At 40.9% G+C, this 20,740-nt stretch overlaps 1 long non-coding RNA gene across 2 annotated transcripts; it reads right to left on the bottom strand.

Moving 5' to 3' along the window:
• Positions 1 to 559: 559 nt before the first annotated feature.
• On the bottom strand, positions 560 to 3,481 carry LOC147518654 (uncharacterized). 2 transcript variants are annotated; one of them, XR_015214100.1, is made up of 4 exons: positions 3,301 to 3,481; positions 3,112 to 3,197; positions 1,651 to 1,802; positions 560 to 1,115 (listed from the first exon to the last, which is right to left on the bottom strand). It is a non-coding gene; the product is annotated as an uncharacterized LOC147518654 (long non-coding RNA). The 2 variants fall into 2 exon arrangements; XR_015214099.1 differs by lacking the exon at positions 560 to 1,115 and having other exon boundaries at positions 1,561 to 1,802.
• Positions 3,482 to 20,740: the final 17,259 nt, after the last annotated feature.

Here is a 20,740-nt window from a genome sequence, read left to right as displayed (position 1 = left end):
CTGAAAAGAATTGGGCATCTAGCCTTATCAAAAAGTATTCTCCTAGAACACCCATTCTCAGAGCATAAAGCTCGTCTCATTCCTCCAAAATTTGGAAGGGCATTATAAAAGCTCACAATGAAATCGTGCCAAACTTGTGTTGGCATATTGGTAATGGTGCAAACATTGACATTTGGTTGGATCCGTGGATCCCTACCAAACGTGACCATAAACCTTTTGGGCAACCACCTAAACCAAACCAGTTTAAGTTTGTATCCAATCTTATTGATTCCATAACTAGGGTATGGAACTTGGATATTATAAACGAGTTATTCATCTCCACAGTGGCAGATGAAATTCTTAAGATCCTACTCAGTCAAACTGTTCATGACGATACTATTAGATGGTTGGGAGAGAAGAATGGTGAACTCACAGTTAAATCAGTGTACAAGTATCTTAGCAGTAATTACCAAGAAAATTCACATTTTTCTTGGAATTACATCTGGCACCTCGACACTGCTCAACGGGTAAAGCTCTTCTTATGGAAAGCAGAAAAAAATGCCTTGCCGACAAAGAAAAATTTGAGTGACCGGAATATAGTCCAGTCATCTATCTACCCGAGATGTAATAACCAGGTGGAGTCAACCTCCCATGCTCTCTTCCATTGTACTATGCTCAAGCGTATTTGGTATGATTCAGGTCTTGGTCTAAGAGTTGAAAATTGGAACCCGAGTGATAATCTCAGCTCCGTCTTGAGTAGTCTTATCAATCGACACAATAATAAGTACGATATCATTAACATGCTTAGCTCTGTAGCTACAACCATGTACTCCATATGGATCGATAGGAATGACCACACCTTCAACAACAAGCAAACTCCTATCACTGCTATCCTCTTCAGGGCAAACACTTACATCACCAAGAACAACCAACCACTTATCAGGAGTACCAACTGGCCCAGCATAGGCTCAGATTGGTGTTACATATCTACAGATGCATCTTGGGTAGACAATTACACCGAAGCAGGCCTTGGTTTTGCTTTATGGAATTTTGCTGGTATATGCATTGGTGCAGGACATGACAGGGTTATAACTGGGGACACAGAAGAGGCTGAAGCCAGAGCTATTCTTGAAGGACTGCAATTAGCACAACGGTTGCAAATCAATAAAGTAGCAATATTATCAAACTGTCAAACCCTTATTGCTGTCTTGGAGCATAGAGGAACAATGCTTTCCTAGGGAGCAACGTCTATAGCTCATGATATATACTTCTTATTATCTAAATTAGTTGAGTGTAAACTTTACTATATTAGTAGGACTTTGAATTTTGTCGCCCATAGTTTAGCTTTTAGAGGTAGACGGGCCCCTTCGTACTTTTGTTTGGACCCTGTTTCAGCACGGTCCTTAGTTGAGTTATCATCGAGTTTGTAATTTTGTAATCTTAGGGAGTCAACCCCTTTTTAGGGGCTAACTCCCTTTTGCTCACAAAAAAAAAGGAAAAAAAAACTTTCTACCTTCCATTAGAATCGATTGCCACCTTAATCCACTCTCATTATATTAATAACTTCCATGTATTATATATTTTTTTTGTTAAAGGGTAATTTTGATTATAACTGGAAAAATGTACAGAGAGAGATGCAGAAGGAAAATATAAAAGGGAAGAGTTAGTTACAGTTTGTATTTTAGGTCCTTGGAATGGATTTCTAGGAGCTACTACACTTAAGTTATTAAACTTGTTTGTAGTAGGTTGCCGTTGCGTCTTCTGTTTGCGTCAGGAAGAGTGGTTTGCCATGCCACCAAGCTTTAGTCCTTATTGCCAGCATCCTTGTCAATATAAATAAACATAAAAAACTCTTATAACACATAAAATACTGAAAGCAATGGCAAAAGTAAAATGGAGAGTCTAGAAATTTTCCATATTCATTATGCAATACATATGCAAGGACTTCTAATCTCCCGGTACTTCACAATAATGCATTAACACATGATATATGATAATAGGAACAATATCATTTCTTTGAAGCACTTTAACAAACATATCAGTGGCACCTTCTAGATTTGCTACCTTTCAGGCATCCACTCTTTATAGGAGTGTGTTTCGGTCAGATCAGATCTGAATACGGGTTTTCGGTTTTGAATTTTTCGGAATTTGATATGTTGTGCTGAAATTCAATCTGATATGATTTTTTTTTCGAAATTTTCAAAAATCGGATGAATATCAGAATTTAGAAAAAAAAAATCTAGAAATTCAGAAATTAGATAATTTGGATGAACAATCGGATAATTCGGATAAAAATTGAAAATTATTGAAAATTCAAATATCTTAATATTAAATCTATTTTATAACTTGTACAATAAATACTAATTCTAGGGTTCTTAGTTTCTTTGTACTATATATTGATTAATGCAAGTTAATCCACTGTAAATGAGCAGAAAAAGTGGAGTTATAATGTTATATTAAAACAATTCTAATTACATTAGAATTTTAGATATATTGTATGTAATTCCAAATAATAATTCGGCAAAATCTGATCGAATATGTATTGGCGGATTCGGATAAGAAAATTCATAAAATCGGAATTTCATAAATCATTTGAAGCAGATTAGAATTTAAATCGGATTTTCGGAAATCGGACAAGTTATATTGATGCCAAATCCGAAAAAATTTCCAATCAAAATTTGGAAAAATCGGAATTTCGGAAAAGTTGGCACCCCAACTCCCTATGACATTCTGAGTGTTCATTCATCAGGCAAATCTTAATCCAGTCCAATGACATGTACTGTATTTCAGCATCAAACCTACACCAATGGTCACAGTAATTCTTTGAGTACCCTATTCTATAAGATAGTATTGAGATGTCGACCGCTTTTTGATGGTAAAAACATATAAAATAGAAAAGCACCCTACATCATATATAGCAGTAAAATTTGATAAGCATCAAATGATAAATGGAAAAATGATACTTCGAAAAGTAGGTTTGTATAGGTAGCTAGATTAAGCTAAATCTTCCCTGTTTGTTGTGTTTTCTAAGATCAAGCCAATCTAAGCAATTAACCTTAGAAAAATAAAAATGTTCAACTGAATGGGAGCTACAGCCTACGCAGTACAATTTAAATTGCAAGGGAAGCTTACTCGTTATTTCATAAGGACGCCAGAGATTGGTCGCGAGGTAGCTTCCAGACAAAAGTCCAAAATGCAATTTCTAGAGAATTCGAAACCTGAAAATTGAACCCTCAAATCTTTTAGCAGGCATGAAAGATAACAAAATATAGAAAAAGAAGGTACCTTTTTTTGGTAACTTTTTTTTTTGGTAACTACTACCTGATTGCTCTTCAAGCTTCTTGATGGAGGGAATAGAGAACATAGAAGATGGCTCTGACTAGGGAAAAGAGACAAAAATCTAAAACGTCAAAGAAAATAAATAGAAGAAATTACTACCATGTATATACTTATGTGTATATACATTCAACTTAAGTAACGAACTTCAACTTAAGTATATACACATAAATAGTGTATAAATTGTGTTGTCTTTCCAAAAAGACATTCAACTTAAGTAACGAACTTCAAAACAGAAAGGACGCTTGGAATGAAATTCAAGGTTTTGGCATGCCGTATTTGGCCGACAAAGTAAAAATCCTAAAAATTCTATGTGGCAAGGTTTTAGGAGCCCTGTATTGGACTTGCTATTAGAGAATCTAAAGATTAAATGCAATCTAGACCGTTTTGTAGTTTTCATTATGAAAGGTTGTGTTAAAAGACCAAGCCCCTGAAGGTTTTGAGGCAGGTTAGACGTTAATGTTAGAACCCGAAGAGATTGTTTTTTTACCTTTTGGTAAGTAAACTAACCCAAGGAGTGTAAACGTTTCGGCACTAACAAATGGCTTTATTAATTAGCTTTTAATCCCACTAAACTAAACAAATAATGCGAGAAGAATCAAATCGTAACGTTAATGCAATAATTTGACCAAAGATTTGTCAACGCATTTAAGAGTATCATTTATTCACAGACACTAATCCCACATATTAAGTGGGGATATTGATCGAGCTATTCAATTAATATACAGTTATTGTGTTCGGATTTCTTTTCCCCAATATTTTAATCCAAGCCCAAAACCTATGTCAAATCTGAGAAGATCACGATCGCACGCGTCTCCTCAAAGCCGATCCACCCTGCGAACTAGCACCTGTATTTCTCTCCAAACACTATTCTGTTTTATTGGATGCTAATATTGGTGGTTGTTTGCACAACCTAAATTTAATTGGTCACTTTAGGAATATTTTGTACGCATACTAACAGTACCTCAAAGGCGCACCGGAATTCTCACATCAATCTCAATCTCATCGTTTTTTCTTTTTTTGTGCACGTCTTCCCATTGGAAGCTCAAAACTATGTTAACTACTCATAATTTGATAGGTCTTCGCCTATTTAATTCCCGATTGCCTCCATCAACGTTACCAAATTGCATATGCTCTTTGAAGTTTCTGATCTTTTTCACTTGGAATGCTTTCGGAATTTCAAACTTTAAATGGTAAACATGAAACAACTAAGTAAATGATTGCAATGGTAAACAATTAAGAAATGGTACATGAGCAATGATTGCATTATATACAAAATGACACTGCATATAGTAAGTGTGTGTGTGTGTTTTTAGGGGGGGGGGGGGGGGGTGTCTTGATAACTTGAATCTTAAAGGCCCAGATAACAACTTGAGGAAGTTGACAACATTTTGGTTGTCACCCGCCATTCATCTGAAAACTTGGATATTCTTCTCCTGTTTAAGAGAGCAGTAACTTCAATAGCATCCATCCATTCTACCGCCTTAGGTGATGATGCACCAAACCTTCTATATCAATAACACTACCCTAGCCTTCAACAAAATTGCTCATGCAGCTCCATTCTTTGTGCTCCTATCGTAAGACACATCAAATCTGATATAAGTTGATATATTATTATAATATAAATCAGTAAAAGCATAGTTTGTGACTTCCTACAGGTCATGAAATGCTTGAATGCCTTCTTCTATTTAGTTTCGGTCAGCCTGTGTATTCAATCTCAGCTAGCTTTTCCTCGTAAATATTTGATCAACGACAAACATTAACACACTCCTCAGGATGAAAATACAGGGATCTAATAAAAAAAAGAGTACGACATTGGGGCAAATTGATAAAGTGAAAGAAAGAAACTGTTCGGATATAAAACTCACAATTTGAATGAGACAAACTCACAATTTCAATGAGACAAACCCTACCCAAGGAATTGCTTTTGCAATAGAACTCTTGAGGTTTCAAATTAAGATATGTTCCTCCGCTCAAGGTGCAAAAGTGCATTAGATAAAAGAAATTTGGCTAACCCAAACATTAGTATACTCCATGTAATAAAAAATAGGTAGATAGTAAAAGGAGTACAATATAATTCCAAAACTTATATTGGAAGTTTTCCTTTGGAATTGGAATTGAAAATATAATTCCAAAACTTACAATTTTAAGTAGTTAAAATTCCTGAATATATGGAAATCTCAAGTTTCTACTCCCTATAGAAACTTACAATTCTTTGATTTTGGGGATTTGAGGTTTCTATTCCAGTGCATAAAAAGTTGCCAAACAGGTGACTCTTAATTTTCGGAAATATATTATGAATTCCACCCTAAAATCCTGGTTGCCAAACACACCCTAAGAGGAATCACTAAGACAAAATGTAATATATTATTCTATTGGATCCAAAAAAATTAATAAAAATGGAAATGGAAAACTGCTAAACTTGTCCAAACAAAATAGATTGTACTGCTGTAGTTGGTTTTTTCATGGTGTAGTAGCCTAAAATGATTATCCCCATACTGAAGCTAAACCTTTGTTTCCCCTTACTTTTTGGTGTAGTAGCTTAAGATTTTTGTTTGTTATTTGTTAGCTATATGGAGGAGACCTACGGCTTAGCACACGCACCCTGCAGAGTTTAAATTCCGATTGAATGCTAAAATCGAAACACGAAAATCTGGTCAACAGAAATTTCTATTTCATTTGAATGAAGAGATGAACGCAGCCAGAAGCAGATTCGAGTCATCCCAATAGACCAAATTAATTCGAAAAATATCAAATTCATGTGAGAAAATGAAGTTCAAGAGTGAAGCCGACACACCCTCGCACAAAGTTTACCCAAAAATTAGCTATGCACACACCTTCGCACAAAGTTTTAATTCTGATTGAATATATATACCGAAATCGAAACACGAAAATCTGGTTAACAGAAATTTCTATTTCATTTGATTGAAGAGATATATTATATTACCATAGAAGCTCACTCATCAAAAGTTTCCTCCACCCAATAAGGGAACAAAACACATGAAGCACAACAACTATAGTTGAACACGTGAATGAAACGCACCATCAACAAACAAAGTAGCAAATAAGGACCCACCAGGCTACTACCGGTACTCTACTAATGTTGCAACAGTTACTTTCATTTAATAAAAAATTAACCTAATATTTGCCAGTAAGAAGAAGAAACATGCAAAGCCCTCTTAGAAATTAAGTAAAAATAATAAAAGACCCAATCAATTCCAAGGAAAAAAAAGTAAAATAATAAAACACTGAAAAATGAAAATTCCCAACAATGACTCACCCCACTCAGAATTCTTACTAATTCGCAAACGTGCAATAGAATAGTGACTAACCATTAAGGTTCAACGCAAGAACGTAAATAGATAATCTACAGACGATTGCAAAATAGCAAAAGGGTTTGGGATTCAATACCTTCTGTTGGGTTGTTGGAACCGTCGAGCTTTGCTCCGGTGTCCGTTCACCACTCTCCGTTCTGAATCTGATGAAGAGGGCGCGACCGCCTTCGTCCATCCATGGCCTTCAGCTTTCATAACCGCTACTGATGTCCGAATGAAGAAGGCTTCGCTACCAAGGCCACCTATGGGCGCTTTCTTCGGCTCATGCTCGATGAAGAGGGCGCCGCACCTATGAAGGGCCATGCTCCATGCTCAATTGCGGCCCAAGCCCATTTTTCTTCCCCTTTGTCTATGTACACCTATATAAAGGAAATAGATTAGGGTTTTGAAAAACAACTTTGAGAGATTCATTTCTAGGGTATTGTGGGAGCTCTGTTGAGCTAGGGTTTGAGTGAGGCCTCTTCTTATTGATTCTTGATCTCTTGTAAACTCTCCAATCTTTGTTATAAAGGAAACTCGGCTCTTGTGTGTGGATGTAGGTAACATTTACCGAACCACCTAAATCTTTGTGTCTCTTTGCATATTTACTTCCATTATTATTGTTGCTATGAAGGGTGATGATAAGTTAGTGGCTTTGCTTGTTTGAGTTTGTTGTGATAACTACCAAAGTCTTGGGTGGGTGATTTCCTTGGTGTGATCTCCAAGTTGAAATCATTTGGGATAGAAAGTAGCTAGATTGAGGTGTGACCTTCTAGTGAAATCTCCCAACAAGTGGTATCAGAGCATAGGTGACTGTGTCAGAGCTACAGGGTGTTTGAGGAAATTCCTCTGAGAGGTTCTCCACCGTGGTTTTTTTATTCAGTAAAGTCATGATGACCGACAAAGAAAGCTACAAGATAGAGAAGTTTGACGGCACAAACTTCGGCTATTGGAAGATGCAAATTGAGGATGTTCTCTATCAAAAGGATTTGATGGAAACATTGATTAGTGAGAAGCCTGAGGAGATTCCGCAAGATAAATGGGATTTGCAAGACAGAAAGGCCTTGGCCACAATCCGATTGAGTCTTTCGAAGTCGGTAGCCTTCAATATTGAGACTGAGAAGACGGCGAAGTCTCTCATGGAGGCACTTACTACGATGTATGAACAACCCTCGGCCGCGAACAAAGTCTATTTGATCACTAAGCTATTTAGTATGAAAATGTTGGAGGGGACCTCCTTCAAGGATCACCTAAATGAATTCAACCAAACTAAGGACCAATTGGAGTCGGTTGAGATTACATTTAGTGATGAGGTGCTAGCTTTGGCGATACTTGGACAATTGCCTCCAAGTTGGAAGGCGACTATGGCGGCTATTAGTGGCTCGCTGGGGAATGACCAAGTTGAAGTTTGAGCACGCGTTGTTAGTATGGTACTAACCGAGGAAACCGGAGACAGATTGTCCGTCATCTTCGGGATCAACTTCGTGGTCGGCATTGAAAGCAGCGAAAAGTAGGGGAAGAAAGTCAAACAGAGTCGTAGTAAAGAAAAGTGGAGGGGGAGATCGAAATCTCAAGCCTCCCAATTGCAAAGCGTTGAACACAAACCTCGAGACATAAGTGAAGTGGTGTGCTATAATTGTGGTAGGCCTGGCCACTATAGCCCCAATTGCCCGGCACCAAGAAACAACAACAACATTAATAAGAACAAGAAAAAGAATCAAGAAGCTAATGTTGTTGAGATGGTAGATGACGCTTTGATATGTTCGTTAGAGCACAAGAAGGAGTCTTGGGTACTAGATTCCGGCGCATCATTCCATGCTACCTCACATCGAGGGTTCCTTGAGAACTACACCGAAGGTGACCTTGGAACGGTCTTTCTCGGTGATGACCAACCTTGTGACATTGTCGGCAAGGGTGACGTGCATGTCAAGATGAATGGCTCATCATGGTTATTGAAGGACGTCAGACACGTTCCGGATTTGAGGAAGAATTTGATTTCTGTGGGGCAATTGGCAAGTGAAGGATTTGTTACGATCTTCTTGGTGATACTTGGAAGGTCTCGGGCGGTTCATTGGTTTGTTGCAAATGGTAAGAAAGATGGTACTCTCTACATGACTGCACATGGTTGTGAGTCGATTGCCGTGGCACATGGCAAAGAGGATCCGAATGTTTGGCACCGCAGACTTGGTCACATGAGTGAGAAAGGAATGAAAATCCTTCACTCTTCTGGTAAACTCCCAAAGTTACAGTCGACTGAAATTGACTTCTGTGAGAACTGTGTATTTGGAAAGCAGAAGCGGGTGAGTTTTCAGAGAATGGGTCAGACTCCGAAAGCTAGAAGGCTTGAGTTGATACATACAGATGTCTGGGGGCCAGCTAATGTCTCTTCACTTGGCGGAAAGTCATATTTTGTGATTGTCATTGATGACCATACTAGGAAGGTGTGGGTCTATTTCTTGAGACACAAGTCAGAAGTATTTGAAGTGTTCAAGACTTGGAAGGCCATGGTTGAGAATGAGACAAGCTTGAAAGTAAAGAAGCTGAGATCCGACAACGGTGGAGAGTATGAGGATTCAGGTTTTAAGAAGTACTGTGCTGACAATGGCATCAAGATGGAAAAGACTTTGCCAGGGACACCTCAGCAGAATGGGGTTGCAGAGCGGATGAATAGAACACTGACAGAGAGAGCTAGGTGTATCGCATTACACTAGCGAGGGCTTGCCCAAGTTTAAAGGCAGAAAGTGTTAGCAACGGCTTACGATTAATAGAGGACCATCGGTACCTTTGGATTTTAAGATTCCGGAGGAAGTGTGGAGCCGGGAAGGATGTGAACCTTTCCCATTTGAAGGTGTTTGGGTGTGTGTCCTATGTCCACATTAGTGACCAAGCTAGAAGCAAGCTTGATGCTAAGTCACTAAAGTGCACCTTCATTGGCTATGGCGGTGATGATTTTGGGTATCGCTTTTGGGATGATCAAAATCGGAAAATCATTAAAGTAGTAGAGATGTTGTGTTTAATGAGAAGGTGATGTACAAGGACAGAGATGAAGCACAAACCAAGGAATCGGGTACATAGAGCGGCACAGAGTATGTTGAGTTGGAAGACTTCGATGTAAGTCGTGGTATAGTGGGAACCCCCGGTCGAGGAGGATGACAGTAGTAGTGACTCAGAGAATAATGAGGATACTACACCACCGAGTCCATCTCCACCTCGTGCCCCAAGGAATACATCCAGGCCACATGTACCGAGTTCGAGATATCCACCCTCCACCTATGTGAATTACTTGCTACTTACTGATGGTGGCGAGCCTCAATGCTATGATGAAGCATTGGAGGTGAGTGATGCAAGCAAGTGGGAGCTTGCTATGCAAGATGAGATGAAGTCCCTCATCTCTTGTGTGGCGTGGGAGTTAGCCAAACTACCCATGGGCAAGAAGGCTCTATAGAACAAATGGGTGTTTAGAGTCAAAGAGGAACATGATGGTTCGAGGAGATACAAGGCAAGGCTAGTAGTCAAGGGTTTTCGCAGAAAAGCGGGCATTGACTTCACAGAGATATTCTCCCGGTGGTGAAACCGAATACTATTGATTCGGTGTTGAGTATTGTTGTTGTGGAAGATTTGTATCTTGAGCGGTTGGATGTTAAAACCGCCTTCCTCCATGGTGACCTAGTTGAGGAAATTTATATGCAAAGAACCGGAGGGTTTCATCAAGAAGGGTAAAGAGAATATGGTATGCGGGCTCGAAAAGAGCTTGTATGGTTTGAAACAAGCCCCTAGTAAAGGGTACGGGAAGTTTGATAACTTCATGCAAGGAAATGGCTACTATAAGTGCTGTGTGACCATTGTTGCTACTTCAAGAGGTTCGACTCAGCTCACGTCATCCTGTTGCTATATGTTGATGATATGTTAGTAGCGAAGTTCGATATGTCGAAATTGGGAGATTGAAAAGAAGTTAGCAAGTGAGTTCTCTATGAAGGACTTGGGTGCAAATGAAACAGATTCTAGGGATGAGGATCGAGGAAGAGATAGGCAGAAAGGTATTCTCGAGTTGTCTCGGTGAGTATATTGAGAAGGTATTGAAGAGGTTCAAGATGGGTAGTGCGAAACCGTTTGCACACCTTTGGCGATCCACTTCAAGTTGTCCAAGAACACTCTCCCAAGATCTGTTGAGGAAAGAAACTTCATGGCCAAGGTACCATACCTCTGCCATTGGAAGTCTTATGTATGCCATGGTTTGCACACGTCGGATATAGCCCAAGCAATTGGGGAGCCGCCGTAGATTTATGTCTAATCTCGGCAAGCAACATTGGGAAGCCGTGAAGTGGATATTGAGATATCGAGAGAGGTACTACGAGAAATGCCTATGTTATGGAAGGGTGTTGTGAACCCGCAAGGGTATGTGGATGCCGATTTTTGCAGAGAAGTAGATCGTGAAGAAGCACTATCTTGGTTATGTCTTTCATGGAGGGTGCTACCGCAGATGAAGTTGGATTTTCGATTCATGTAAGATTGTTGCTTTGTCTACCACGTAAGGCGAGTATGTGGCCGTTACAGAGGAAAGCAAAGAGATGATCTGGTTACAGGGATTGATGGAAGAGCTTGGGATGAAGCAAGAGAGAAGTGTGTTACACAGTGACAGTCAGAGTGCTATACATCTTGCCAAGAATTCCGCCTTTCATTCTAGGACCAAGCACATTGGTCTCCGGTATCATTTTATCCGATCTCTGTTGGAGGATGAGGTTTTGGCACTTGAGAAGATCCAAGGGAGTGAGAATCCAGCGGATATGTTGACCAAGACCGTGCCTACTGAGAAGTTGAAGTTGTGTTCAACTTCGGTGGGTCTTCTTGCTTGAAGACCATGATGGATGAGCCGAGTGTTTCTTTAGTTTTTTTTTGGATTTGGATTGAGTTGTTACAATTGAGATGTGATGTGCATGAAGAATCTTGAAGGTTCCAAGTGGGAGATTGTTGGGTTGTTGGAACCGTCGAGCTTTGCTCCGGTGTCCGTTCACCACTCTCCGTTCTGAATCTGATGAAGAGGGCGCGACCGCGCTCGTCCATGGGCGCGCTCGCGCTCGTACAACTGCGCTGATGTCTGAATGAAGAAGGCGCTTCGCTGGCCACCTATGGGCGACTCGCTCAGGCCATGCTCGATGAAGAGGGCGCCAAGGCCACCCGAAGCCGCCATGCTCCAGAATTGCGGCCCAAGCCCATTTTTCTTCCCCTTTGTCTATGTACACCTATATAAAGGAAATAGATTAGGGTTTTGAAAAACAACTTTGAGAGATTCATTTCTAGGGTATTGTGGGATCTCTGTTGAGCTAGGGTTTGAGTGAGGCCTCTTCTTATTGATTCTTGATCTCTTGTAAACTCTCCAATCTTTGTTATAAAGGAAACTCGGCTCTTGTGTGTGGATATAGGTAACATTTACCGAACCACCTAAATCTTTGTGTCTCTTTGCATATTTACTTCCATTATTATTGTTGCTATGAAGGGTGATGATAAGTTAGTGGCTTTGCTTGTTTGAGTTTGTTGTGATAACTACCAAAGTCTTGGGTGGGTGATTTCCTTGGTGTGATCTCCAAGTTGAAATCATTTGGGATAGAAAGTAGCTAGATTGAGGTGTGACCTTCTAGTGAAATCTCCCAACACCTTCTTCAAGGGAAGTTTTAAAGATACAATTATCAACTTTATTCCCAATCTGGGAAGAACACCAACAGCAGCAATAATGCTATTTTTTTAGCGCTTCAAGTTCCTTCTCTGTGTTGAGCTGCTGCAATGCATAAAGTTTCCCTCACAAAAAATGTGATCAAGTTTCCATTCTATAACAATTGACCGAGCTGCTCGTATCATTTCTTTCTAAGATACCGTGAGAGCTTATGTTTGAAAATTTTCTATAGCTTTTTGCCAAGATCAAAACCATCAGTGATCATAACATCATGCTACTTCCAACAACTTATTTGATAAAATATCTTGTTAAACATGCTACTTCCAAGAACTGAAAAGAGAAAACTGAATTAGGTAACTATTAAATGGGAGCACTCAGCTCATGTTTAGCAATTGAGAAGAAATGAAGTATCACTTCCTTATGCACCATCATGTTGTTTGCATGGAGAAATTATATACAAAGTATTAAAAATTCATCAATGGAACGCAAAACAGTTAAAAGGAAATGTGGTGACACCAACATTAATACATGCCTACACACATATACCTCAATTTGCTATATATTAGTAGATACGGTGGTATAATCCAAAAAGATTTGCATATATCTTGAGAAAAGTGTCATGAGAATTTGGTAGACATGGTGGTATATTCTAAAAATTCTTCTTTCATGCAGTATAAGCTCATGAAAAAGATTGGGTGGCGTTGACACCAAAATTCAAAATTTGGAACTGGCTGACAGTTTACCCGTCGAAGTCATTGTATATACATAAGTGATCAGACATATCAAATATTGTAATCATGCACGCTTGTAGAAATTTACAATTCAAGCTTTGCTAAACTTATTAGCGTCAAAACTTATATTGATAATGTAGTAGCCATATTCAGGAATGTATCACATAAGTACTGGGCCAAGAGATAAGGCCCAGACCATAGTGTGCATTGGGCCCAGAAAATAAGCCCAGGACCAAACTATGTCCGATGAGTAACCCTAAGAGAGGGATATAAAAAGGAAGAGGAGGGGAGATAGAGAGGGGGCTGAGAATGGAGGCAGAGAGGGGTGAGGAGTGAGAGGTGAACTACGGCGGCTTGATCCCGAAAGGGTACGTAGGCAACCTAATTGGTGCAGCCGATCTAAAAGAGAGCGAGGTCGCGGTATTGTGGTGCGACAAATGGCACCGTCTGTGGGGACTCGATGAGTAGAGAGATGGGGGTGAGAAAAAATGTGGTCGCGATCGCTATTTGGGGTTTGGGGTTTAGAAAAACCAGAGAAAGGTGGGACCTTTCCAGAGAAGCGTAACAGAGAGAAGACGGAAGTTAACAGGAGTACATTGAAGACACTCGTAGAAAAATGTCTTGCTTATCATCTCCACCAATTCCAACACTATCATCTCTCCAACCCCAAAACCCAAACCCAACCAAGAAGAACGGCTATACACTTCGCTCAAATCATCAAAACTGGTTTAACACAAAACGACCTTGTCTTCGGTCAACTCTTCTTATGTCGCTTTGTTTCCAATACCATGAACTATGCTCGTCACCTTTTCGATAAACTCCATCACCCCAAACTCTTCTTTTACAATGCGACGATTAAAGGCTACTCACTACACGACTTCCATCAAGATGCATTGACTTTATACACTAATGAGGTATCGTTTTGTTACTTGTGATTCTTTTACTTTTTCCGGTTGTTTTAAGATCGGTTTCTACTTTTGGAAAGATCCACATTGGCAAAAAGAGTTGCATGGACTTGTTTTAAAATGGGTTGTCTTTGAAAAGACCGATTGTTCAGACCGCTTTGATAGATATGTATTGTGCTTGTGATTTGTCGAAGTTATGGGCGTTGGGTGTTTGATAAGATTGTTGATAAAGATGTTATTTGTTGGAATACTATGATAGCTGGATTTATAAAATGTGGGTAGTATGGGTAGGCGAAAGAGGTTTTGAACCGATGCATGTTAGGAATGTTTGAGTTGGAATACTATTGTGGATATTGTAAATGTGGGCAGCCTTGTTATCGATTCGGTTAATGCCGCAACCAAAATGATTGAGGATCCGCAGCAGAAACTTGGAGCGGCGTCAAAGGTCTCATGAAGATGCACAGTTCTTTCAAATCACTAAATGAGAAATTCTCCGACTTGCATGTAAGGAATGGACTAGCTTTGGAAATCTTTGGGACTGATTTATAGTGAGCTTAAACAGTTAACACTTAGCGTATGTGAAGATGCCCAAGTGAATGGGTTGGATCTTGAAAGAAGAAAATTTGTTTGATCTCCTACATCCCGGTAACTTCATATACCTCTTGAATCGAATAGAGAGAGCCGCTTGGCGAGAGCTTGCTAATTAAGTCGGCAAATGCCGAAATTTGGAGTTCAAGTTGATTGATATAACACAAGATGTTGCAGAACCGAGGAAGAATAGTGTTGATTCAAAATCCTTCCTTAAGTTGGTGGAAGATGTCGGTCGTAAATACGGTTGAATGACATGGACGCCGACTCCGATAATCCGTCGAGTCTCATATCCGGAATCTTTGATTGCTTCTCTTGTTCAGAAATACACCGAAGCTAGTGAACAAGTCAGCTTTTGTAGGGAAGAGTTTGACTGAAGGAGATGGAAAATAGTGAATTACAAGCGAAGGTGCACCGGTTAAGTTCCTTGAGTTCTCAACAGAAGCTGAAAATCACATCTTCGAGAGAAAGTTTGGGAAAGATGGAGCATATGTAGAAGCTCTTCGTTCCGGAAGTTCTGCACCAAAGGAGTTGAACTTGAGCAACGAGAAGAGGGTATCTTCCGTCGGGGAGAAGCTTAGCATTTTGTTCGCGAAAGGAAAAGGCTTGGTCAGGCTGTGAGAGATAATCTAAAGCGATCTCTCGGAGATGTCATCCGAACTTGAGAGGTGCTCACAGGAGGTGCACTTTAAAGACACTAGACTTCGGGATGTTGAAACCAAACTAAAAGCCTATTCAGAGGCAGGTGAGCGTGTTGAAGCTTTGGAATCGAGCTTTCATACATTCGAACTTTGCCACCGCATTACGAGATTCGTTTTTCTTCTTAAAGATTACGTTCTTTGAGAGGATTGAGGAGGTTTTGGAACAAATAGAATTGCCACGAGCATTTTCATTCGGAGATATAATTGAAAAAAGATTGAGTGTGGCGAGGTCGGTTCCTAGGAGTTCCTTCCCGACGACCGATTGGGATCGAAAAAATTCTCTGCTGGGGAATTTGTATTCGAGACTGGTTTTGTGGTTAATGATGGCTGGAAAGATGATGTCTACCCTATCTCAAATCTCGGGTTAGAGGACTTGAAAAGAAAAATGGAGGAGCTCCAAAAGGTGGGAGGAGGTCTTGGGCCGGGATGGACATGCCTTTGCAATTGCGGTCCATGGAGGCGTAAGAAAGGTACAATGGTTGGGAAGTGCACTTTCGAGGCTCATAATGATATAGATTCTCTTAGAAAAAAAGATTGAGAATTTTGAAAGTTATTGTGGATCACTAGCTGCGGACTTGGAGCGATCATGTACGAAAGTATCCGATCTTGAGGTGGCTCTTCAAGGTGTAACAAATGAAAGGGAGCTTCTCTCTTGCAACTAGGAGAAATCCTTGGAGAAAGTTACACAAGATGAGCTTGAGAAATTTAACTTGCAAAATGAAGTTGCTCGTTTTGCGGAGAATCTTGAAAATGATAATCAACTCCATCTTCGTGTTGAAGGCGAGATTAGAGATTGCAGGTTTTGGTTAGTGATGCATTGCGGGACCAAGCCAGAAGAACATAGCTTGTGGTGGCGGTGATATGAAGAGGATGTCGAGGAGAAGCTTGAGTCTTAATTGGACACCGATAGTTTATTCGACTACAATGATTGGGCTGCAGTGTTGAAGAGGTCATTCTTCTTTGCTAGTATTGTGGAGAAAGAAAGGTCGAGAAGACTTAGTACGGCTATTTTGAATCGGTAGTCGCGGGGAAGCATTAGCTTTCATATCACCTCCAAGGACCGAGGTGGAAAAAGAGGGCGTCTTTATTATTGCACCGCGGGGTAGGTAGGATCGTTAAAAGCGGGCTGCTATTATGTGATCGGAGAAGACGAGACGAGATGAATTGTTGGTGTGCCTGTACTGATTATGATGACGGTGCTCTGGCTGGGTGCATGGTGTTTGTTCGATTGGTGTGTTTCGGTATATGATCGGTTGTGGAGGTTAATTGCTCGGCATTGGTGATGCTTGTAGTGAATGCTCATGTCAGTTATGATGGTGGCTATGAGTGGTGTGACTGACTGGAAGTGTTGTCTGGTAATGATGATTACAAAAAACGTAGAGAGGCACACGCAATGAAAAAGTTACGAGAAAGAGAAAGATCCATCATGTCGCCGGAACAGTGGAGATTGAGCTAGTATTGAGAGATGGATCCATCTCACCTATAAAGCCAGGGAATGGGCCCTCCATGGCCGGAGTTCCGGATGCACATTCCAAAGGAGAGCAGAGGGTCCGAAGACCACCCTTCGCGGATATGTCGTGGGGAATTCGGCGAGAGCGGAGGGTTCGAGAAGACCGAGGGGGATATGTCGTGGGGCTATCCGAATGAGTCGCGGGGGATGAGCCCTGCGGACCCTCGTGTCCAAACTTGTAGCGTGTGGGGCAAAGGCAAAGCTGCCTCTGGACGGCGTGTCAAAGCCTCGGCGGGATAGGATATGCGGACAGGAGATCCGAATCAAACATGGGGGCAAGCTGAGTTGCCCCTCATCAGACTCCACTCCTGAGCAGAGACAACGGGGGGATGAGCCCCCCGCAAAGATGACATCCGAATCAAACATGGGGGCAAGCTGAGTTGCCCCTCACCAGACTCCACTCCTGAGCAGAGATAGCGGGGGGGATGAGCCCTCCGCGACAACCCGAGCAAACCCGGGGAGTGGGATGAGCCCTCCGCGGATCAGTGATGCTAGATATACACAGGGCAATAAGAGAGCCCCAACAGGCAAGAGCCCGGGGAGTGGGATGAGCCCTCCGCGGATCAGAGATGCTAGAGATACATGGGGCAATGAGAAAGCCCTAACCGGCGACAACCCGGTCGAGCCCGTGGAGTGGGATAAGCCCTCCGCGGATCAGAGACGCTAGAGATACATGGGGCAATGGGAGAGCCCCAACCGGCGGCAACCCGGTCGAGACCGCGGAGTGGGATGAGCCCTCCACGGATCAGAGACGCTAGAAATACATGGGGCAATGAGAGAGCCCTAACCGGCGACAACCCGGTCGAGACCGCGGAGTGGGATGGGCCCTCCACGTATTAGAGATGTTAGAGATACATGGGGCAATGAGAGAGCCCCAACCGGCGACATCCCGGTCGAGCCCGCGGAGTGGGATGAGCCCTCCGCGGATCAGAGATGTTAGAGATACATGGGGCAATGAGAGAGCCCCAACTGGCGACAACCCGGTCGAGCCTGCGGAGTGGGATGAGCCCTTCACGGGACAGAAAGGCAAGAGACAGGCAGGTCAAAGAGAGTAGCCCCAGAGCCTGGTTGAGCCGCAGGTCGGAGTTACAAGAGATATGCGGACATGAGATCCGAATCAAACATGGGGGCAAGCTGGGTTGGCCCTCATCAGGCTTCTTTCCAGAACAGAGACAGTAAGCTAGGGTGATGAGTCTTCCGCAAGCCGGAGTTCCAAACTGCAATTGGAAGGGGACGAGTCCCTTTGCGGACGGGATATTGAGGTCCATGAGTAAGGGCAAAGGGGATGAGCCCTTTGGCGGATACAATGTTGAGTTCTGTGAAAGGGTGAGACACTCCGTGCACATAGTAGTAAATTATGTGGAGGAGAGTTTATGGCCGGGACAAGACACTCCGCGGGTACGGTAGTGAATTTTGTAGATGAGAGTGGATAGCTGGGGTGAGACACTTCGCAGGCATGAGGATTGAGTTTGAAGAGTGAGAGCGAAGGGGATAAGACCCTTCGTGGATACGCTAATGAGTTATATGAATGAGAACCGATAGAGTGAGACACTTCACAGACATACGGGTCCAGTAGCAGAGTACATGGATATGAGATGTCCTGAGGAGAAGAAGACTACGTACAGTCACAGGACAATGTGGATATCTAGAGTTCAGAGAAAGAGACAAGGAAGTTTGAGGACTTCTCGGGTCCGCCGTCGTCATCGCCGCCGAACCCGAAGCGGGGGGGCAATAGTAGCCATATTCGGGGATGTATCACATAAGAAATCTTGGGCCAAGAGATAAGGCCCAGACCATAGTGTGCATTGGGCCCAGAAAATAGGCCCAGGACCAAACTATGTCCGATGAGTAACCCTAAGAGAGGGATATAAAAAGGAAGAGGAGGGGAGATAGAGAGGGGGCTGAGAATGGAGGAAGAGAGGGGTGAGGAGTGAGAGGTGAACTACGGCGGCTTGATCCCGAAAGGGTACGTAGGCAACCTAATTGGTGCAGCCGATCTAAAAGAGAGCGAGGTCGCGGTATTGTGGTGCGACAGATAAGATCATCAGTTGCTAAATTAATCTTAACCAAAAAAGTCAAAAAAAAATGGTGAAAATAAAAAATAAGCTAAACAAACCTAACTTTTCAAAATTCGCCAACTGAGTGGCAATTACTAAATAAGTGTAATATACATGTAGTTGCTTGGCCAAAACTTTTTACATGACCAATGGAAATTAAAAAACTTTAAATTTCTATTTGAAAAACTTGAAGATCGCAAAATTGATGAGAGAAAAATGAGAACGAAGAAAGAAACAATATGAAGTTGGAAACAGGAAACTGAAAATTAAAAAGGAGAAACTGGAAATTAATGAGTACCTGGTTGAGAACTAAATCGACCGTTGTCGTAAGCTTTTTTTTGTTGAGAATAGTTGTAAGTTTTTGTAACTTTGAGAGGAAGACCAAAAAGGTTAGTGTGACCCTCGATTTATACACCGCAGGATTGAATCCCAACCGTGTCCAAGGTCTTAATGGCGAGACCGAGAACCGAAAGGTTTGAGCACGAAGGGTTTTCCCAATTAATTAAGAACTTTTTTATTTATTTATTGCCTAATCCAACTCACGGCTGTCATCATGGCACTTTAGATAAAACCCGACCCATGTTTTCCCAATCATATGATCATTGACTCTTACTTTAGATAAAACCCATGTGAAACTACTAACCTTATCTTTAATAAAGCTAAGGTACATAATAAAAATTAAATATTAGGGTTATACAAGTTTGTAATAGAGAAAAATACAACATTGAAGCTTAAAGAAAGAGTACCTATAATAGCACGGAAACCCATTGTCTCCATATGGAAGGCGACCTACAAGGTTGCAATAGAAGCACACTAAATTAGGCAATGAATCAACGTGATCACAACAAAACGGGTGTTTAATGCAAGATCAAAAGAGACCTCTAAAGATCCGTGATTCACATAAAAGAACCCAATCCATGATTTAAAGAAATTAAAAATAAACAAAAAAACAAATAAATTAGATGGCCGGTGGATATTCATAAAGACTTATAGAGGAAAGGAACTCAAAACAGTTCTTAACTTGACTCAACACCAACACGTAGACGTTAGTTAATATCCATAACCCATATCAGATATGTGACTTTTCAATGGGCATCAGAAAAGTAAAAAAAATCATTTGGCTTCAAAAATAAACAAATTCATAAAAGATAAATAATATCAAACAATTAAATAGATGAATACATAAAGATAAGAGGATTGTAATACATCAATTCTACCTAGACAATAGTACGACTCCCTGCCTGACATCTGAAGAGCACCCTCCCCTATGTGATTCCACTGCCATGGTTAATGATATAGCCTTACAGAAGCCTTCTCCAAGCTTAACTTTTCAAATCTAGTATCATGTTGTAAACCAAATGAAAACTATTCTCACATCACTATTTTATAGTTCATGATTAAAAAAAGACAAATGCTTAAGTCTCCTACGCAGGTTACATGTTAACAGCTCATGGTCCTCATGACCATTTCCAGACCAAATGTAATTCGGGATACTTCAAATGGAACTGAGGAAAGGTTAGACCTTTCCTCTATAAGAAACAAATTTCTTCAATTTCCATACCTCACAATTTCTCTTCATTGCAAATTGATATGTTGATAGCAAAGATATTTTTTGCTAACTTCGAAACTTAGTAGTAATCCTAGAAATATTTTGATGAGCATTACCTAATTCAATATAGAAACCGTAAACTTGTAAATACATCACTGAATTTTTTTAGCTATCTCGATTTTGCACTCCAATCAATAATTACACAAAAAGAAAAAAGATGTGTGTATATATATATATATATATATCGCCTTGGCTAGAGTGACATCCTTATAATGACATCCTTATTGTACATCCCATCAAAAAGTGCATTTCAACAATGAATTAGTGGCTGATTTTTTGTAGATATATTCTACCCACCATGGATTATATCCCTACAAAAAATTAGCTCAATCCAATATGTGG

The sequence above is a fragment of the Coptis chinensis genome, chromosome 2 (assembly GCF_015680905.1).
Source record: "Coptis chinensis isolate HL-2020 chromosome 2, ASM1568090v1, whole genome shotgun sequence".
Classification (NCBI taxonomy): domain Eukaryota; kingdom Viridiplantae; phylum Streptophyta; class Magnoliopsida; order Ranunculales; family Ranunculaceae; genus Coptis; species Coptis chinensis.
This window is presented reverse-complemented; position numbering and strand designations above follow the sequence as displayed.